Genomic DNA, 22,074 nt, shown 5'->3' on the forward strand with positions numbered 1-22,074 from the left:
GGGCCCGATGAGGTCTACATCCGCCTCTGGTACAGGTGTGTACCCACTTTATATGTGGAAATGCCCTACTATGGCTCTACAGAGCATTGCATCTTCCCCACCTCTTACCGCATTTTCATGTCACCTCAGATCGCTCTCCCAACCTCATGCCTTGGCCATCTCTTGCTGGCGCGTCATGTCACCTGTCTGTCTCCCCCCTCCCTATAGATTGTAAGTTCCTTTGAGCAGGGCCCTCTTCCCTCCTGTTCTCACAGGCCTCTTCTCTCGCACTTCAATTACAGCTCTCTCCTACTCAAAGACTGTCTATACCCCGCATCTCCTCTCACTTGTAACCATTCATCTCTCCACAGGTGCCCGCCCCTAGTAGTACGACGATTACTCCTTTGCTTCCTTATATCTTAGCTGCAGTGTCTACTGAGAATTGTGGTGCTAATTGTTACCTGGGCTCTTTTTACATTTTTCAATTACTGTAATATTAAGTTCTGTGTATCCTTTATTGGGGGTCATTCCGAGTTGATCGCTAGCTGCCGTTGTTCGCTGCGTAGCAATAATAAGCAATGGCAAAACTACGCATGTGTATGGGCCACAGTGCGCACACGCGGTGTACGGGTACAAAGAGCATTGTGGTTTTGCACTGCTTCTAGCGACGATTCCAATCGCACAGCCAATCGCAAGGAGATTGACAGGAAGTGGGAGTTTATGGGTGTCAACTGACCGTTTTCTGCGTGTGTTTGGAAAAACGCAGGCGTGTCCAGGCGTTTGCAGGGCCGGTATCTGATGTCAATTCCGGGACCTTCGTTGCAGCACTCATCGCACAGAATAAGTAACTACAGGGCTGGTCTTGTTTTGCACAAAATGTTTTTGTACCGCTCGGCTGCACGGGCGTTCGCACTCTTGCAAAGCGAAAATACACTCCCCTGTGGGCGGAGACTATGCGTTTGCACGTCTGCTAAAAGTAGACAGCTAGCGATCAACTTGGAATGACCCCCATTGTTCTAATGTATGCTACATGTACGTCGCTGCGAACCATTTGTGTTGCGTTATAAATAAAATGTAATAAAAATAATTCAAAGTGCCAGCCAGCTGCAACAGTTATCATGCTGGGACACACTCTGCACTCTGCAACTAGCTTTGCTAATTCTACAAGCGCCACCGAGGTATATAATCGATTGGGATTCTGATGTCCGCCGAGATCCCATCCATCGACATATTAACTGTGTCCCCTCAACACTGTATCAGCCATCTCCTGTCTCCATATTTTTTAACAGGATCTTTGTTAGCATTATTTGTATAAAACATATCGGCAGCCCAAACCCATCATTTAAGGTTTGTTGTCTTTAGGTGAAGAATAGTTTAATATACTACGGGGCACAGTATGAATAGCCGGCGGACAAGATTCTGTCTGTCATCATCCCAACAGCGGGATCCCGTCCGCCAGAATGCCGGCAGGGGGGTGAGCACTAGGAAGCCCCTTGTGGGCTTGCTGCACTTGCCACGGTGCGGGTGCGGTGGCGAGTGCTCCCTCTATTGGTGTTATGGACACCCACAGAGGGAGAATAGCCTGTGTCGCCGGTGTTCCGGCAGGGGCATTTCCCTGCTAGTCGGGATTTTGGCGTCGGCATTGAGACCGCCGGGATCCCAACTACCGGTATTTTAACCGCTTCCCATTTTAAGGAAATGTAATATGTAAAATGAGAGATGAGAATGAGTAAAATGAGAAAATGAGAATGTTCAAAGTTCATTTTTGTCCATGTTGGTGATTGTGCTAAAATATAAAAGAGCTTTTGAATAAAGTCATTAATATTGTCTCACATAAAATTGTAAAGATCTCACAAATATGTTGAAAATAGCAATTCTGTCAACTCTGAAAACACACAGGGTATAAAACTATGCAGTTCCAGTCCTAAGAGTGGAGTCACAGAATTATGTTAGCACTTAACACTGTTTACACTTTGAGTTTCTGTTAATGTAGTGAATAAGCCTGTTTTAGTTTAAATATAAATATATAAAAGCATTAGTCTTTATTATATCTCTTGTCCTCATTTCTTGATTCAGCACATTTATTTTAATATGTGCCCTTTGTAAATCTAATCAACAGTGCCATCTTGTGGGTATATGAAATATTACAAGCAGTATTTTTTTTTCTACGAATAAATGCCAGAAGGCAAAAAAAAAAAAAGTACTCATTTAAAGTCACAAGTTGATACAAAAGATACAGGACCGGATTACCAGTTGCAGCAACCATTATGTCCTTTGTCGTAGGCGCATCTACGACTTTATGCCAATGCAGAGCTGGTGTTACATACTTGTGTTAAAATGATTTACCGCTCTGAAAGGTTCTGTGACCTATATTATTGTAACTCATAAGCTAACGCCATCTTTAGATGGCATTAGCAGTGAATGACATGCTCCCAAATGCAAAGTTAAATTAACTGCATAGCAGCCCCCATTGAAAATACATGGGGCTGCTCTGCGGCGAGAAATGGAAGGACACAATATATCTGCTGCTGTCCCTCCTTCTTAAATCTCAGAGATCCTTAATATTTGTGTGTTCACCCCAAAAACAGGGAGGATATCCTGCAGCTATTGTTTATTACATATGTAACTAGAAGTAACTAGATATTTGTGGGTCCCATAGCAAGATTGTGAAAGGGTCCCCATGCGCCCCACGAGAGTGATGCGGAGCACATGGGTGGGAGGAGGTTGAGGTGTGTGTGTGTGTGTGTGTGTGTGGGGGGGGGGGGGGGTTGTACAGCAGAGAGGGGTAGGGCCTGACAGTAGATGGCTGAGGTGTTGGTTATACTAATACAATTTCCTGGGAAGGGGCATGAATACACAATAGTACACCCAATTCAAATTACACTGCACAGTAGTGCCCTTATTCCCATTCCGTCACACAGTAATGCTCCTTATTCATGTTACACCACAAAGTAGATCCCATTCATTGTTATGCCACATAGTATTAGTGCCCATAACACCACATTATGCAACACACAATGTAATGCCCATTGCACCACATTATGACCCTCACAGTAATAGCCATTGCACCACATTATGCCCCACACAGAAATGCCCATTGCACTTCATTACACCCCACACAGTAATACCCCTTACACCCCAAACAGTAATGCCTATTGCACATTATGCCCCAAACACAGTAATCCCCACACAGTAATGCCCATTGCACCTTATGCCCCACAGACAGTAATCCTCCTTACACCACATTACGCTGCACACAGTAATGCCCACTGTACTGTTTTATTTTTATAACATAGACAAAGCTAGAAACTTAAATAAAAAATGGAAACCTAAAATGAAGGTACCAGAGTGTCTACCAAAAATAGATGGTTAAAAAAATATCCATAAAAGCATGCACCACCAAGTTGATCAGGCCCAGGAAGGTATCAGCAATACGGTATCTAGGTACAGCAACACGATCTAAAACTGACCATCTCTGGCTCCTCCTGGTTCCAACAGTGTCCGCCATACACCTGTCCTCACTCTGTGGCAGCCGCCATCTTCCTGTTTCCTGCATAGGAATGTATGGCATCAAAAACATGGCAGTCACCCCTCATCAGCTCTGCAGTAACACGGTCACAGTGCCCCCCAAATCCCCACCACAGCCGCCGATGTCTTCTACTGGCTATTCAGGAAAATTGTGATGTACAATCATAAGATCACTTCTCTATCACTGTTGAGAACTCAACAATCAATCCTATCCCACAAGCTCGCTGCCTAGGTGTCATACTTGACTCAGAACTGTCCTTTGCTCCCAACATTCAATCTGTCTCAAGATCATGTTACATACAGCTTAAAAACATATCCAAAATATGACCATACCTTACACAAGACACTGCAAAACTCTAATCTATGCTCTCATGATCTCCCGCATTGATTATTGCAATAGTCTTCTTACTGGTCTTACCAAAAAGAGACTCTCACCACTACAATCCATTCTGAATGCAGCTGCGAGGCTAATCTTCCTTGCTAGACGTTCATCGTTTGTCAGTCCCTCCATTGGTTACCTGTATTCTACCGTATTCAATATAAAATACTTTTACTCACACATAACGCCATTAACCATACTACACCAATGTACATCTCTTCGCTCATCTCAAAATATCTCCCAACCCGACCTCTCCGATCTTCACAAGATCTACGTCTCTCATCCACACTCATTACTTGCTTCCGTGCACGATTGCAAGACTTCCTTTGGGCTGCACCCACTCTGTGGAATGCTCTACCACGCACAATAAGACTCTTCCCAGAGCCGGCCCTAACCATTATGATGCCCTAGGCAAGATTTTGGCTGGTGCCCCCTAGCACCACCGCTGGTTCCGCCTCTGACCTTGCACCTCTTTTCCAGCACCACCACCCCTCATCCATAGCAGTCCTTATTTTGGTGTTTGTACCCCCTATATTTTAAATAGGAACAGTTCGCACATTTGGCGCACAGCCCAAAAAGGGGTGTGTTTTTGCTGGCAAGGGGCATGGCCACACAATAGTAACCCCAATTCCAATTACGCCACACAGTACTGCAACTTTATTCACATTTGATCATGCGACAGTGTCCATAATTCATATTGCATACCACAGTAGCATCACTATACCTTATAAACGTTACTCCTCACAATAGAGCCCCTTATTCACATTACATCACACCCTATTGCTCTTTTCTCTGACGTCCTAGTGGATGCTGGGTACTCCGTAAGGACCATGGGGTATAGACGGGCTCTGCAGGAGACTGGGCACTCTTAAAAGAAAGATTAGGTACTATATCTGGTGTGCACTGGCTCCTCCCTCTATGCCCCTCCTCCAGACCTCAGTTAGTATCTGTGCCCGGCCAGAGCTGGATGCACCCTAGGGGCTCTCCTAGAAAAAAAAAGTATTTGTTAGGTTTTTTATTTTCAGTGAGATCTGCTGGCAACAGACTCACTGCTATGTGGGACTGAGGGGAGAGAAGCGAACCTACCTGCTTGCAGCTAGCTTGGGCTTCTAAGGCTACTGGACACCATTAGCTCCAGAGGGATCGAACACAGGCCCAGTCCTCGGTCGCCCGGTCCCGGAGCCGCGCCGCCGTCCCCCTTGCAGAGCCAGAAGAACGAAGAGAAGTTGAAAATCGGCGGCTGAAGACTCCGGTCTTCATTAAGGTAGCGCACAGCACTGCAGCTGTGCGCCATTGCTCCCTTAGCACACCACACACTCCGGTCACTGATGGGTGCAGGGCGCTGGGGGGGGGGGGGGGGCGCCCTGGGCAGCAATTAGATTACCTTAAGCACATAATACAGTCTGATAAACTGTATATGTGCATTAACCCCCGCCATTAAAGTACATAAAAGGACAGAAGCCCGCCGCTGAGGGGGCCGGGCCTTCTTCCTCAGCACACCGGCGCCATTTTCTCTTCACAGCACAGCTGGAAGGAAGCTCCCCAGGCTCTCCACGGCAGTATCCTGGTACACAAAGGGTAAAAAAGAGAGGGGGGCACATAAATTTAGGCGCAAAACTGTGTATATAAGCTGCTATAGTGGAAAAATCACTCAGTATAGTGTACATCCCTGTATTATATAGCGCTGTGGTGTGTGCTGGCATACTCTCTCTCTGTCTCTCCAAAGGGCCTGGTGGGGGAACTGTCTTCAAATAGAGCATCCCCTGTGTGTGTGGTATGTCGGTACGCGTGTGTCGACATGTCTGAGGTAAAAGGCTCCTCTAAGGAGGTGATAGAGCGGATAAGTGTGTGGGAGGGTGTCTCCGTCAGCAACGCCGACACCTGTTTGGATATGTGTAAGTGCTGAGGTAAAATTATTGCACAAAAGGTTAGGGAACAGATAGGAAATCTACCCTGGTCTGTCCCTATGTCAGAGTCCTTCAGAGTCTCTCTATGTTCACTATCCAAAATAACAAAGTATCGACACGGAGTTTAACTCCACTGTCGACTACGATAATGCAAAGTTACAGCCAAGAGGGCTAAAAGATATTCAATATATGATTATTGGAATAAAAGATGATTTGCATATCACTGATGACTCATCTGTCCCTGACACGAGAGTACACATGTTAAGGGGAAGAATGCTGAGGTAAATTTCCCTCCTCTCATGAGGAAAAAGAGCGAGAATCTCCAGACAAGAGACGGCAGCTTCCCACAAGAGAATTCTCAGGCTGTATCCTTTCCCCACTAGGGCCAGGATGTGTTGAGAATCTTCCCCTTGGGTGTCCTGTTTGCACTAGCTATTCTCAGGGATCCTGCAGATAGCGTGCACATTCTAGTATACTACCCAGACCGGCGATTGTGTCGGCATGGGTTTATAGCGCTGTGGCAGCGTGGACAGGTACCTTTTCAGCAGAGATTGAGACCCTAGTATGCATATAAATATTTTAAGATGCTGTCTTAAGTGATAGATATATAATTATAAAGCATGCCCAAAGGGACATGAGTATACTGGGTCCTAGAGACAAAAGCTATGTCGATTTCTGCTTGACGTGTCCTGTAGAATATACATTGGACAGATGATGCTGACTTAAGAGGCATATGGAAGGCTGAGGATTGTGTGGAGAAAGGTTTTCGGGCCTGGTCTCCACAGTTATAGCTGGTAATTCTGATATTTTGCCTTATATTCCTACACAGCCTAGGAAAGCACGACATTATTAAATGCAGCTTTTCGAATAAAGAAACAAGAAAGTCTGAGGTGCGTCCTTTCTTGTCAGAGCTGGGGGCAGAGGAAAGAAGCTGTACAACACAGCTAGTCCCCAGGAACAGAAGTCCTCCCCGGCCTCTACAAAAATCCACCGCATGTCGCTGGGGCTCCACAGGCGGAGCTAGGCCCGGTGGGGACACGCCTTCGTAAGTTCAGCCACAAGTGGGTTCACTCCCTGTTAGATCCCTGGGCAATAGAAATTGTATCGCAGGGATACAGGCTGGACTGTGAGAAGATGCCCCCTCACCGAGGACCCGGCGGGCTTCCCCCCAAGAGAGGGAGCCAGTGTTAACTGCAATTCGTAAATTGTATCTTCAACAGGTGGTGGTCAAGGGTCCCCTCCTTCAACAAGAGGGTGTTATTATTCGACCATGTTATAATCCCGAAACCAGACGGTTCGGTTAGACCCATATTGAATTAAAATCCCTGAACATATACCTGAAAAGGTTCAAGTTCAAGATGGAATCGCTAAGAGCGGTCATTGCATGCCTGAAATGAATCGGGACATAAGGGATGCATACCTTCGTGTCCCCATTTATCCACCTCATCAGGCGTACCTCAGAATTGCGGTACGGGATTGTCATTACCAATTTCACCAAGGTAATGGCGGATATGATGGTGCTCCTGCGGAAGCAAGGTGTCACTATTATCACATACTTGGATGATCTCCTCATAAAAGCGAGATCAAGAGAGCAGTTGCTGGACAGCGTATCACCTTCTCTGGAAGTGAAACGGCAACACGACTGGATTCTATATATTCCAAAGTCTCAGTTGGTTCCTACAGCTCATCTGCCTCGCCTAGGCATGATCCTAGACACAGACCAGAAGAGGGTTTATCTCCCGATAGAGAGAGCTCAGGAGCTCATGACACTGGTCAGGAATCCATTGAAAACCAAAACAGGTGTCAGTGCATCACTGCACTCGAGTCCTGGGAAGGATGATGGCATCATACGAGGCCATCCCCTTCGGCTGGTTCCATGCAAGGACAATGGAACTTACTGGACAAGTGGTCCGGATCACATCTTCAGATGCATCGGTTAATCACCCTATCCCCCAGGGCCAGGGTGTCTCTCCTGTGGTGGCTGCGGAGTGCTCACCTTCTCGAGGGCCGCAGATTCGGCATTCAGGACTGGGTCCTGGTGATCACGGATGCAAGCCTCCGAGGGTGGGGGGCAGTTACACAGGGAAGAAAATTCCAAGGTTTGTGTTCAAGCCAACAGACTTGCCTTCACATCAATATCCTGGAACTAAGGGCCATATACAACGCCCTAAGTCAAGCGGAGTTCCTGCTTCGCGACCAACCGGTTCTGATCCAGTCAGACCGCAGGGGCTCATGTAAACCGCCAGGGCAGCACAAGGAGCAGGGTGGCGAGGGTAGAAGCCACCAGAATTCTTCGCTGGGCGGAGAATCAAGAAAGCGCACTGTCAGCAGTGTTCATTCCGGAAGTGGACACGACCTCCACCCGGGAAAGTGGTGACTTCATCAGGAAGTCTTCACGCAGTTTTGCAAATTGATGGAAACTGCCTCAGGTGGACTACATGGCGTCCCACCTCAATAAAAAGATAAAAAAGGTTTTACGCTGGGTCAAGGGACTCTCAGGCGATAGCTGTGGTCGCACTAGTAACACCGTGGGTGTTCCAGTCGGTCTATATATTCCCTCCTCTTCCTCTCAGACCCAAGGGCTGAGAATTGTAATAAACGGAGGAGTGTGAACAATATTCTTTGCTCCGGATTGGCCAAGAAGGACTCGGTTCCCGGAACTGCAAGAAATGCTCTCAGAGGACCCATGGCCTCTGCCTCTCAGTCAGGACATGTTGCAACAGGGACCCTGTCTGATCCAAGACTTACCGCGGCTGCGTTGGACGGCATGGCGGTTGAACGCCGGATCCTAGCGGAAAAGGGCGTTCCGGATGCAGTTATTCCTACGCTGATAAAGGCTAGGAAAGACATGACAGCAAGACTTTTTCACTGTATATGGCGAAAATAGGTTGCTTGGTGTGTGGCCGGGAAGGCCCTACAGAGGAATTCCAGGGGGGTCGATTCCTGCACTTCCTACAGTCAGGAGTGACTATGGGCCTAAAATTAGGATCCATAAAGGCCAAGATTTCGGCTCTATCCCTTTTTCTATCAAAAAGAACTGGCTTCACTGCCTGAAGTTCGGACGTTGTCACAGGGGTGCTGCATATTCAGCCCCTTTTGTGCCTTCAGTGGCACCTTGGGATCTTAACGTGTGTTGGATTCCTAAAATCCCACTGGTTTGAGCCACTTAAGAACGTGGAGCTAAAATATCTCACGTGGAAAGTGGTCATGCTTTTGGCCTTAGCTTGGACTAGGCGTGTGTCAGAATTGGCGGCTTTGTCATGTAAAAGCCCATATCTGATCTTCCATATGGAAAGGGCAGAATGGAGGACTCGTCCCCAATTTCTCCCTAAGGTGGTATCATCGTTTCATTTGAACCAACCTATTGTGGTGCCTGCGGCTACTAGGGACTTGGAGGATTCCAAGTTGCTGGACGTAGTCCGGGCCCTGAAACTTTATGTTTCCAGGACGGCTGGAGTCAGAAAAACTGACTCGCTATTTATCCTGCATGCACCCAACAAGCTGGGTGCTCCTGCTTCAAAGCAGACTATTGCTCGCTGGATCTGTAACACCATTCAGCTTGCACATTCTGCGGCTGGACTGCCGCATCCAAAATCAGTAAAAGCCCATTCCACGAGGAAGGTGGGCTCTCCTTGGGCGGCTGCCCGAGAGGTGTCGGCTTTACAACTTTGCCGAGCTGCTACTTGGTCGGGTTCAAACACTTTTGCAAAATTCTACAAGTTTGATACCCTGGCTGAGGAGGACCTTGAGTTTGCTCCTTCGGTGCTGCAGAGTCATCCGCACTCTCCCGCCCGTTTGGGAGCTTTGATATAATCCCCATGGTCCTTACGGAGTACCCAGCATCCACTAGGACGTCCTAGAAAATAAGAATTTACTCACCGGTAATTCTATTTCTCGTAGTCCGTAGTGGATGCTGGGAGCCCGTCCCAAGTGCGGACTCTCTGCAATACATGTATATAGTTATTGCTTAACTAAAGGGTTATTGTATGAGCCATCTGTTAAGAGAGGCTCAGTTTTTGTTCATACTGTTAACTGGGTATAGTTATCACGAGTTGTACAGTGTGATTGGTGTGGCTGGTATGAGTCTTACCCTGGATTCCAAATCCTTTCCTAGTAATGTCAGCTCTTCCGGGCACAGTTTCCCTAACTGAGGTCTGGAGGAGGGGCATAGAGGGAGGAGCCAGTGCACACCAGATATAGTACCTAATCTTTCTTTTAAGAGTGCCCAGTCTCCTGCGGAGCCCGTCTATACCCCATGGTCCTTACGGAGTACCCAGCATCCACTAAGTACTACGAGAAATAGAATTACCGGTGAGTAAATTCTTATTTATTCACATTAGACGACACAGTAGTGCCCTTTCTATACACAATGCCACATAGTAGAGCACCTTATACACATAATGCCACACAGTAATGCCCCTTACACATATGAGACACATTATTAATGTCCTAATAAACATAATGTGCCTTACACATTATGACAACCTTTATTTATGCCCTTTTACACATAATGTCCCTTACACATATGCTGCACATTAATGCCCTTATACACATAATGACACACATAGCTCCCCCTACACATTTGCTGCACATTATTAGTGCCCCTATACACATAATGACACACATACAGTAGTACCCTGTTACACATATGCTGCACATTATTAATGCCCTTATACACATTATGACAGACATTGGGGTAAATTTACTAAGATTCGTATTTTCCAGAATCATGTCCAAGTTCAATCACGAATGACATCGACAGTGTAAAATTGCAACTTTTTGAATTGATTACGACTAATTTACTAAGCTGTCGTATTCGTGTTTTTCGTTTCTTCCGATGTCGATGTCATTCGTGCTTTTCTGCTGTAGATTGCGGCCGCGTTTGCTGTTTCGCGGCCGCGTTTATGTGTTTTTTTTACGACTGCGTCACATGTCTGTTACGGCAGTGATTTAGAAATTGCTGCCGCGTTTTTAGTCCTAAGTTTCGTTTTCGTCACGCGGCCGTGATTGGTTGTATTCGTGAAGGAGGAGTGTCTGTGCATATTACTATAAAACCGCCCCAAACACACCGCACCTCGTGGGTTTAGCTAGTGGAGAGGAGAGAGGAAGGTGTATTTGGAGTTGGTGAGTTTGGTGGAGTTTTTGGTGGATTTGGAGAGGAGTTTGGTGATTGTTGAGTGCTGTACTGTGTGTGTAAGTAGTCTTGTCATATTTGTAGTATTGTTTTTTCACAGTTTGTCTACTTTTTTGTCCTTGTTTTTTTTTTACAGTCTTTTGTCATTGTTTGTGAGTGAGTGAGTGAGCGTGTGTGTTGGCTGTGTGGTGTGTAGTAGTAGGAGTAGTGGAGGAGTGTGTTTTGTGTTTTGATTTTTCTGTGTTTTTTGTCGTTTGTCATGTCAGACTCAGAGGTCAGTGTGGTGGCGGAGGTTAGTGAGGTGGAGGCTGGTAGTGAGGTGGAGGCTGGTAGTGAGGTGGAGGCTGGTAGTGAGGTGGAGGCTGTTAGTGAGGTGGAGGGGGGTAGTGAGAGGGAGGAGGTTAGTGAGGAGGAGGAGGAGGGGGTGCCTGTTGCTGTATTTTCCAGTGATAGTGATGGTGTTGTGGCTCCGCAGCCACGCACCACTACCAAGACTGGCAGGAATATTAAGTTCAGCTATGCTGAAAACATGGCTTTGGTGCGTGAGCTGATGAAGCACCATCGCCAATTGTTTGGTCAGGATGCTGGCAAGGTGTCCTCCCGCAGGAAGTCTGTCCTGTGGGGGCAAGTAATACTTGCCGTGAATAGTGAGGGTGTGGTGAGGCGGACTGAGGACACGTGCCGCAAGAGGTTTTATGATATAAAGCGGCGTGTCAAGGCCAAGATGGCCAAAGAGGCCAAATCTGCACGAAAAACCGGAGGTGGCCCCCCTTTCCGGGCCACCTATCGGGACTGGGAGGAGCCTGTGCGGGCATTGATTCCTGCCGAAGTGGTGTCTGCTACTCATGTCCGGGATTCGGACCGACCCACGCAGGATGGTAAGTTTGATTTGTTAGATTTTTATTTAAATGTCCTCTAAATGTTGTAAATGTCATTTTTAAAGGATAAAGGATGCATAAAGTGTGTTTCACATATTTCAGGCCTATGCACCCTTAAGGTGTGTTTGTGTTTTGAATTTGCTTTTTTCACCATGCATTGGCTGTTTGGTAAATTTAATATTGCGCTAAAACATGTGCAATGGCAGCTGTTTTTTTTTTTAAATAAAATATTTTTTGCGATATTGCTTGGACATCTGTGTTGTATGCTTATTTTAAAAATAATTTTAGATTTATTTACTTCTTAAAAACGGTGCAATTATTCCAATATTACTTTTTTCAAACATTTGCAAGTAGTCAATCTCTGCAATATCTGAGGCATAATTCTCAAATGTAACAGATTTATTGTGTGCAACATCATGTACATTTGGATATACAACACAAAATAATGAAGCTTGAAGCTCTTAATCAGAAATTATTTGTTTATCCAATACCTAATAGATGGTTACAGTACACTAAGGCTTTGCAGTTATAATTTTTACACAAAGCATGGTAATAATGGCCCTCATTCCGAGTTGTTCGCTCGGTATTTTTCATCGCATCGCAGTGAAAATCCGCTTAGTACGCATGCGCAATGTTCGCACTGCGACTGCGCCAAGTAACTTTACTATGAAGATAGTATTTTTACTCACGGCTTTTTCTTCGCTCCGGCGATCGTAATGTGATTGACAGGAAATGGGTGTTACTGGGCGGAAACACGGCGTTTCAGGGGCGTGTGGCTGAAAACGCTACCGTTTCCGGAAAAAACGCAGGAGTGGCCGGGGAAACGGTGGGAGTGCCTGGGCGAACGCTGGGTGTGTTTGTGACGTCAACCAGGAACGACAAGCACTGAAATGATCGCACAGGCAGAGTAAGTCTGGAGCTACTCTGAAACTGCTAAGTAGTTAGTAATCGCAATATAGCGAATACATCGGTCGCAATTTTAAGAAGCTAAGATTCACTCCCAGTAGGCGGCGGCTTAGCGTGTGTAACTCTGCTAAATTCGCCTTGCGACCGATCAACTCGGAATGAGGGCCCATGTTTGGTCCACTTTTTCAACAGTCCCACAGACCAGCCGGCCAGACAGGCCTCAGACAAGTCAGGATGAGGCAGGGATTGCAGGTAAGACTTCACTGTAGTCACATATTCTGAAAACACATAGAAGTACAAAATATTAATGTTTATATTTTCACATAGGTTCTGCTTCTGGAAGCCGACCTCCTGTAAGGCGCCCATCACAGGGCTCGGGCCACTTACCCAGGAGGCCAAGTAAGACACGGCGTCTTGGCACGGAATCTGCGGCTCCATCATCCCCACCCAGGCGACGCATTTTGGCAGTGTCACCCCAGCCACCACTGGCACTATTGGCGAGTTCGCAGAGTGATGAGCCCCGATCACCTCAGTTATCTGGTGAGTAAAAACAGAAATTAAACACATAGGCAATAATATACACAGTACAGTTAATATGTTGTTAGTTGGTTTTGAGATTACATGTTTTCCAGAACAAGCAATGTGATGTTACGTCTTCAATTGCTAAAGGTGAAAATGTTTTTTTTTAAAAGGTCTTAGTGGATGATCTCGCCAACATCATTTTTATTAAATAACAGACATTTGTTTAAAATTTGGCCACACACGTGCACATTAAAATAAAATACCAATAAAATTCCAAAAAAACAACAGCATCCACAACATTATATTGTTCACACATCTCCCCTGTCCAGTATGTAGATGGCTTACTGGCTCCGCTCATCTGGACTATCCAGGTAAGTAGTCTATATCGTGGTCAGGGGAGGTGATATAACACTGTAATGCTGTGGAGGGGAGGTAGTTAGGTGTGGATTATGCAAATCTGTCTATGTGGCCGCCTGTGTTGGTATATATGTTTTTGATAAAAAAAAACATTATAAGTTTTGAAAAACAACGCCAAAAACTATACAAATGGAGTATTATGAATGTAGTAATGTGTAGAAGTAGCCTTTGAACAAATTGACTAATAAACATTGCATGTTGGCCACCCCATACAGAGCCCAGCTTGATGGCCGACGTGGACCAGCAGGGACAAGACCAACAGGCAACCATCACACTGCAACTTACACCTGTTGACCCAAGCCAGCCAATACAGCTGCAGGATATCCCCCAAGCCTCCATCAGTCCACAACTGGCACAAGCTCCGCCCCCAACCCAAATACCAGATGACTTTTGGGCCAGTTGGACAAGCCAACAGGCACAAAGCAATGCCAGCCTGACCGCACATACACAACACCTTGCCAGTCTGCCCCATCATCTACCGCGCATTAGTCGCAACTCGGGCAGACTGATTGTACAAGTAGGGCGAATGGCAACCTCAATGGAGCAAATAAGGGCTGACAACAGCCAAATGCTTGCTCATTTAACGCGCATCATAGATGAGCAACAGCGCCATCAGCAGGCACTCGTTCAGCTCATTCAGCACAACCAGGATGTGAATGAGTCCTTATCCCGGATTGTAGCCAGCCACACTGCAACCAACACTCAACTGATTGCAAGCATTAATAATTTGAGCAGCAATATTACATTGATGGGAGCTCAACAAGTAACCTCCAGCTCGGGGACCACGACCCCTATCCAAACGCCAGTAACCTCCCCTGTTCGGCGTTCCTCCAGAGCACGTGCCAGTGAGCCAGCACAAAGCACAGCACCCAGCACACACAAGCGGAAAAAATAACCCCAATGTGATTTTCAAAATAAAAATTTGTATTTGACAAACACACAACTTCCTGTGTCCCTCTCAAACATTGTCGAAGCTGCTCTGTATGTATGTATGTTTTTCATGGGTAATGACTGAAAATGTATTTTTAGCATAAACTAAGTACAATGTACACACCACTATAAACAACAAATAGTAAGTTACAAAACACACAATAGAAAGTAGTGCAAAGTGTTTAGTCAAGGATAATTACAGCCTACTAAAACTGACCTGAAAAATAGCGCAGGATCACTTCTTGCCGTACCTGCCTCCCTACATATGTACTCACACTGTCACCAGATGGGTCTAACTCCTCTGCTTGCTGACTGCTTTCTCCCTCATCATGTGCCAGATGTTGGTTTAAACACAGATTATGGAGAAAACAGCAGCAGAACACAATTCTAGTCACCTTTGAGGGACTATACAACAAAAGGCCTGCAGATTTATCCAGACACCGAAACCGTGACTTCAGCACACCAAAACATCTTTCTATCACATTCCGCGTAGCCTTATGTGCATGATTGTAACTGTGTTCAGCAGGAGAATCAGGTTGGGACAATGGAGTAAGGAGCCAAGAGTAGCAGCCGTAACCCCCATCACCTGAAAAACAGATATAGTCAACATTAGTACATATGTTAGATTATTCTTTCACCTAATCAAAACTCGAGTTTGTGGTTAAAAGACATACACACAAAACATTTTAAACATACCCAACAGCCAGCCATCAGGCATTTGTCCGTCCTCAAATTTATCGAAGAGCGATGACTGACTGAGGATGAAGGAGTCATGGCAGCCACCAGGGTAACCTGCAACAACACTCATAATTTTTATGTTTGCATCACAGACCACCTGGACATTAGTTGATTGTGCCAGATGCCTATTAGTATATATATATATTGGCGGCCCTTAGGTGATCTCAGCTGAACGTGTGTGCAATCTATGGCCCCCAGCACATTGGGCATGCCAGCAAGCTCATAGAAAGCTACCCTGACAGCACTCCACTCCGACTCCTCGGTAGGGAAGCAAATTGAGGCATTAATGTGTGGCTCCAACACATCCAAAACCTGAGTGGACATTAAACAAGCTAAGGTGAGTGTCATGTTAGGTATTCTCTACAATACTGTGTTGTTTGTACTTACAGAAGCAACACTTAGACATAACCGCCTATGTATTTTTAGACTCACCTGATTCAAATATCTGGAAAAGGTGGGCTGTGAGATACCAATGACGTCGCCTGCCACAGCCTGGAAGCTCCAAGTAGCCATAAAGTGTAACACAGCCAGGAGTTTGTGTAGGCCTGAGACAGAGCGAGAGCGTGCTGTCTCAGGGTCTATGCCCAGTTTGACAAGGTCATACAGGTGGAAAATGTTGGTTCTATTTAGGCGGAACATCTGTATGACCCTATCATCGGACAATGCATTTAAGTTTAAACGCCCTCTAAAAAAACGAGGCTGGCGTAGCCTCCGCGGTACCTGGACAACCTGTTGACCATGTTCACTTACCTGGGCCTGATTCCTGGAAGCCTCATGGAGCAGTCTAAGGTATCCCACAGCAAACCAAAAATCATTGGCACACACCACAGCCGCCATTTCAGAGTGAGAGAAGTTCAAAATGTGCCTGGAACACTTTTATAGGGCCAAACATTCAGGTGTGAGTAATGGATAATTGAGTACACATGTAAACACGGTTTTCAAATGCTGGCGCGTTTTTTTTTAGGAAAAAAATACGATGTGTAATTTTTCGCGGCCGCGAATGCATTTTCACGGCAGCAATTACAATTACGAATGGATAGTAAATGACCGAGATTCATATCTAAACAGGCGTAATTTGACCGATGGTGTATTCATTCGTAATTTTTTACTTGGACTTGCAAAAAAATACGAATGCCCTCATCTCTGCCGTGATTAGTGTTTAGTAAATTACCGAGATGACACTTTGCTGAAAAAACGGCATCTCGGTCAAAATCGGGAGCTTAGTAAATTTACCCCATAGTGCCCCTTACACATACAGTATGTTGCACATTATTAATGCATTTTTACATGACACACATAATGCTTCTTACACATATTCTGAACACTACTGCACAACCAACCCACTCACATGCACAAAGCACTCACACTGCCACTAACAATGTGACCTCTGCCCTCTGCTTGGATACAGATGTGTTCTCATAAATCTTGCCTCAATGCTAACGTCGGGCTCATTTTTTTAATGAAAATGCATATTATTTGCATTGCTATGTGGCTAGGATGCACAAGCAGCTTCTGCTGATTAAAATGATATGCAGCATGCCTATATACTGTGTGAGACTGTGGCTGTATCTGCATATGAAATGCTACACACAGAATATAGGCATGCCGCATATCATTTTAATCAGCAGAAGCTGCTGATGCCCCTAGGCATATCAAATGCCCTAGGTAATTGCCTAGTTTGCCTATGCCTATGGCCGGCTCTGACTCTACCCTAGTCTCCAAACCTTCAAACTTTCCCTGAAAACTCACCTCTTCAGGCAAGCGTATCAAATTCCAGAACCGCTCACTCAACCTTCATAAGCTTTCCTATCCGATTATATCCCCACTGTACAGTCCGCACATATCCTCCACATATTTCCTCTTTCTTCACTTTCCCTTCTTTCTGACCAGGGTTAATCATTGCTGTGAAGTGATATCATGCAACCCACCTAGAACCTTTGAAATCCAGCGGACAAATATGCAGTAGATAATACCTCTCCTTGTTTATCAATGCCTATTTCCCTATAGATTGTAAGCTTGCGGGCAGGGCCTTCCTACCTCTGACTGTTTGTTTATTACCCAGTTTTGTTGTATCATTGTGTCCAATTGTAAAGCGCAACAGAATTTGCTGCGCTATATAAGAAACTGTTAGTTAATAAATAAATAAATAATAAAATTAGAGAAATTAACATGAGAGATAGATGCAGTGCTTGGCCAGAGGGGGCAGTAATGAGCCTGATGTGTACGAGCTCACAGAGACACAGAATGCATACACGGCTTTCTGCGCAGCACCGCATATGTGATGGGTGAGGATTGCTCATCACCCTTCTTTTCATGGGATGGGATAACGGTGCTGCGGCTACCCATAGCTGTGCCGCTGCGGTATGAGTTGGTGCAGAGGAGCAGTGGGCTCTGCAGGCACTTTGGCATACCTCCCAACATGACACTCTCCAGTAGGGACAGAATGCTCTGCTCCTGGACATCCCTCTTAATGTATGATTGCCATCACCTGTGTTTAAAAACCTTTCTTATCCATTAACCTGTTCAAAACAGGTGCCGGCGATCATAAATTAGGAGAAAAGTCCAGAAGCAGAACATTTTGTCCCTCCTGGATAGGGTCATGTTGGGAGTTATGACTTTGGGCCCCGTAGTAGCCGCATCCCCTGCATCTATGGTAGTTACACCACTGCCCCTACATATTTACATATTGTACAGAGGTCACTGTAATGCTCCAATATTTGTATTGAGATCATCGGAACAGTAATGAATATTAATTAAATGGATTATTTATTGTATTTACTTGATCTTAAACATTTTCATAGGCTATGCAAAGCAGTGACCATATTAAACAAACTACATCTATATGCATATATATAGTTCTAGTGCACTGTGAGGTCTGAGGGGGGCGTGGACAGCACCTGCTTTATAAGGCCTCTTCTCAGGTTAAGCAGATGCTGCTGAATCTTTGTTGGTTAGTCAGTTCCTGAAAGTTAGCCAGTACTGTGTAGCTTTGTATTTTGTTGTTGCTTACTGCAAATAGGCCTGGGGATTTGGTACTACACTCTGCCAATCCAGACCTAGCAGTAAGACTGGAGTCAGTCGTTTAGCCTGCTGAGGTTCTTTTGCTATTCTGTGAACCCAGCAGGTTTGTGGCTGTACTTTCAGACCTGCCTGCATAATCCTCTCTCACTGTGCAGGGCGTCCATGTGTCAGTTTAGTGGCAGTAAGCTGAACCTGGGCCCTGCAAGTGAGAATTAGGATTGTGGAGACTCTCCTTGTGTCTATTATTCCATCTCTGACCAAGGAGTTTACTGCCACACCCGTTGGTAACCCTTTAGGGTTTTGCTGTTGCCCTTAGCAACAGCATTTCGGGTTCTCTACGTATTAAAACACAACATCTTGCTTTTTCCATCTGAGCATTTCTAATACTAGGGAGACACCCAGTTTCTTAGCCTCTGGGCTTCTCTGTTCACTCTGTGTTGGTTTTGTTACCCTATCACCTTCTGTGTACGTTATGTCATATTTCCCAGTCTGTCTGTGAGTTCATTTGTTTTGCATCCCTCTCTGTTCAGACACCAGTACATTCCTGCAGGCACTGGTGTGTATAACAGTTCAAACACCAGTACATTTCTGCAGGCACTGGTGTGCATAACATATTCAGCAGCCCAATACTCCTGTTGAAATTTTGTGGGAATATTGAGCATACCCCTCAAAATACGTTGCAACAGGTGGTCGATCAGGTGCAGGTCCTGACTCGTCAATTTAATGATTTGTCCATTAAAATGCACACCTTCCAGGCCGCTGGCGGAGCTCCCGCAGCAGCAGCACCTTCAGGGGTTAAGGAGCCGAAAGTAAATCTTCCGGATCGTTTTTCTGGAGATCGCTCGCAGTTCTTTTGTTTCAAGGAGAGCTGCAAGTTATATTTCCAGCTTAGGCCTCAGTCTTCTGGGTCAGAGATTCAGCGGGTGGGCATAGTGATTTCCTTGCTACAAGGAGACCCACAGGTCTGGGCATATGGGTTGCAGCCTGACTGTCCGTCGCTTAAAAGTGTTGATGCTTTTTTTACGGCACTGGGCATGTTGTATGATGACCCTGACAAGACGGCCTCAGCCGAGGCTCAGATTTCGATCCTTAAGCAAGGGCGAAGGCCAGTTGAGGTTTACTGTACGGAGTTTCGGAGGTTGGCCCATGATACCCAGTGGAATGACCCAGCCCTGAGACACCAGTACCGAAGAGGTCTTTCTAACCAGATAAAAGACCAACTGGTACAATATCCCTTGCCTGATAGCTTGGATCAGCTCATGCAGTTATCCATCCGGGTGGATAGACGGCTGAGAGAGCGTAGGCTTGAAAGGGAGACTGAGGTTTCCTTCTTTCCCAAGGGAACCTCAGACTCTGAGGAATTTTCCGAGGAGCCTATGCAGATTGGGGCTACCCGCCTCTCCTCGCGTGAGAAGACGCGGAGGAGACAGCAGGGGTTGTGTTTGTACTGTGGGAATAAGGGTCATGTGGTAGTATCATGCCCAGAAAAGCCGGAAAACTTCAGAGCCTGAGGGTGATGGGAAATATCCTGTCAGGCCAGAAGTCAGAATTTCCCAAGAAGACTTTTATCATTCCGGTGACCTTGAAGATCCTCGGTCAAACTGTCAAGACTGAGGCCTTTGTGGACAGTGGGGCCGACGGGGTTTTTATGGACCGCCAATTCGCCCTGAAACACTCTGTTTCCTTAGTACCCTTGGCGTCGGAAATTGAGATTTGTGGGTTAAACGGGGAACCATTATCCCAGGGTAAAATTACCTCTTGCACTAGCCAGATTTCTTTGTTTATTGGAGCCACACACTCTGAAAAATTGTCCTTTTATGTGACTGTCTGTACTTTTGCCCCATTGGTGTTGGGGTTACCCTGGTTAAGGGCCCACAATCCTCAATTTGACTGGGTCTCTGGGGAGATTCTTAGTTGGGGTACTGATTGTTTCAGGAGTTGCTTGAGCCTTCCAGTCAGGCTCTCGCAGCTAAGTTTGCCAGGATTGCCAGGGTGTTATGCAGATTTTGCAGACGTGTTCTCCAAAAAAGTTGCAGAGGTACTACCTCCCCATCGCCCCTATGACTGTGCCATTGATTTGTTGCCGAATGCTAAGCTTCCCAAGAGCAGGTTGTACTCCCTGTCACGTCCTGAGACTCAGGCTATGGCAGAGTACATTCAGGAGAACTTGGCTAAAGGATTTATCAGACCTTCACAGTCTCCAGTTGGGTCGGGGTTCTTCTTCGTGGGTAAAAAGGACGGTTCATTGCGACCCTGCATCGACTTCAGGGAATTGAACCGTATCACGATTAAAAACTCATACCCACTGCCTCTCATTTCGGTCTTGTTTGACCAGCTTCGTACTGCCACCATTTTTTCTAAGATTGACCTACGCGGTGCGTACAATCTAATCCGAATAAGAGAGGGGGATGAATGGAAGACTGCCTTTAATACCCACTCAGGGCATTATGAATATTTGGTGATGCCTTTTGGGCTCTGTAATGCCCCGGCAGTCTTCCAGGATTTCATGAACGATGTGCTCAGGGAATATTTGGATAGATTCTTAGTTGTATACTTAGATGACATCCTAATCTTCTCCCATTCCCTGGAGGAACATCGGAAGCATGTACGCTTAGTCCTCCAGAAACTCAGAGACCACCGGCTTGGGGCGAAGCTGGAGAAGTGCGAATTTGAAGTTCAGCAAATCGCATTTCTAGGATATATTATCTCCCCAGAAGGTTTCCAAATGGAGGGTTCCAAGGTACAGGCAGTCCTGGATTGGGTGCAGCCCACTAGTTTGAAGGCGCTTCAGCGTTTCCTGGGCTTTGCAAATTTTTATAGACGATTTATTGCTGGATTTTCGTCTATAGTGGCGCCCTTGGTGGCACTCACTAAGAAAGGGGCGGATGTTGCTCACTGGTCTCGTGAGGCCAAAGCGGCTTTTGCCCGTCTCAAAAGGGCATTTGTCTCGGCCAAGGTGCTGCGACACCCAGATCCAGAGCGTCCTTTTGTGGTGGAGGTGGATGCCTCTGAGATGGGTATTGGGGCAGTGCTCTCTCAGATGGGAGTGTCTGATAATCGCCTTCATCCCTGTGCTTACTTTTTCCGTAAATTTTCGCCTGCCGAGATGAATTATGACGTGAGTAACCGGGAATTGTTGGCTATTAAGGATGCACTCGAGGAGTGGAGACACTGGCTTGAGGGGGCTAAGTTTGTGGTCTCAATTCTCACCGACCATAAGAATTTGGCATATTTAGAGTCAGCGAAGCGTCTCAATGCCAGGCAGGCACGATGGGCTTTGTTTTTTGCTCGCTTTAATTTTTTGATAACATATCGCCCTGGGTCAAAAAACATCAAGGCTGATGCGCTCTCGCGGAGTTTTGCTCCAATCCAGGAGACCACCGAGGAGCCGTTGCCCATTGTGTCCCCATCACGTATTAAAGTGGGCATTACCCAGGACCTCTTGTCATTAGTCCTTAGAGCACAGGAGCAGGCTCCTCCAGACCTTCCGGTAGGTCTTTTGTTTGTGCCTCCTAGGTTAAGACAGCGAGTGTTCCTGGAATTCCATGCCAAGAAGTCGGCAGGTCACCCGGGTATTGCCAGAACTCGGGAGTTGCTATCTAGGGCGGTGTGGTGGCCCTCGGTGGCTAAGGATGTGGATCAGTGGGTTCGGGCATGTGACATCTGTGCCCGAAATAAGACTCCTAGAGGGGTTCCTGTTGGCCCATTACATCCACTCTCTATTCCATCTAAGCC

Source organism: Pseudophryne corroboree, chromosome 5 (assembly GCF_028390025.1).
Source record: "Pseudophryne corroboree isolate aPseCor3 chromosome 5, aPseCor3.hap2, whole genome shotgun sequence".
NCBI classification, from domain to species: domain Eukaryota; kingdom Metazoa; phylum Chordata; class Amphibia; order Anura; family Myobatrachidae; genus Pseudophryne; species Pseudophryne corroboree.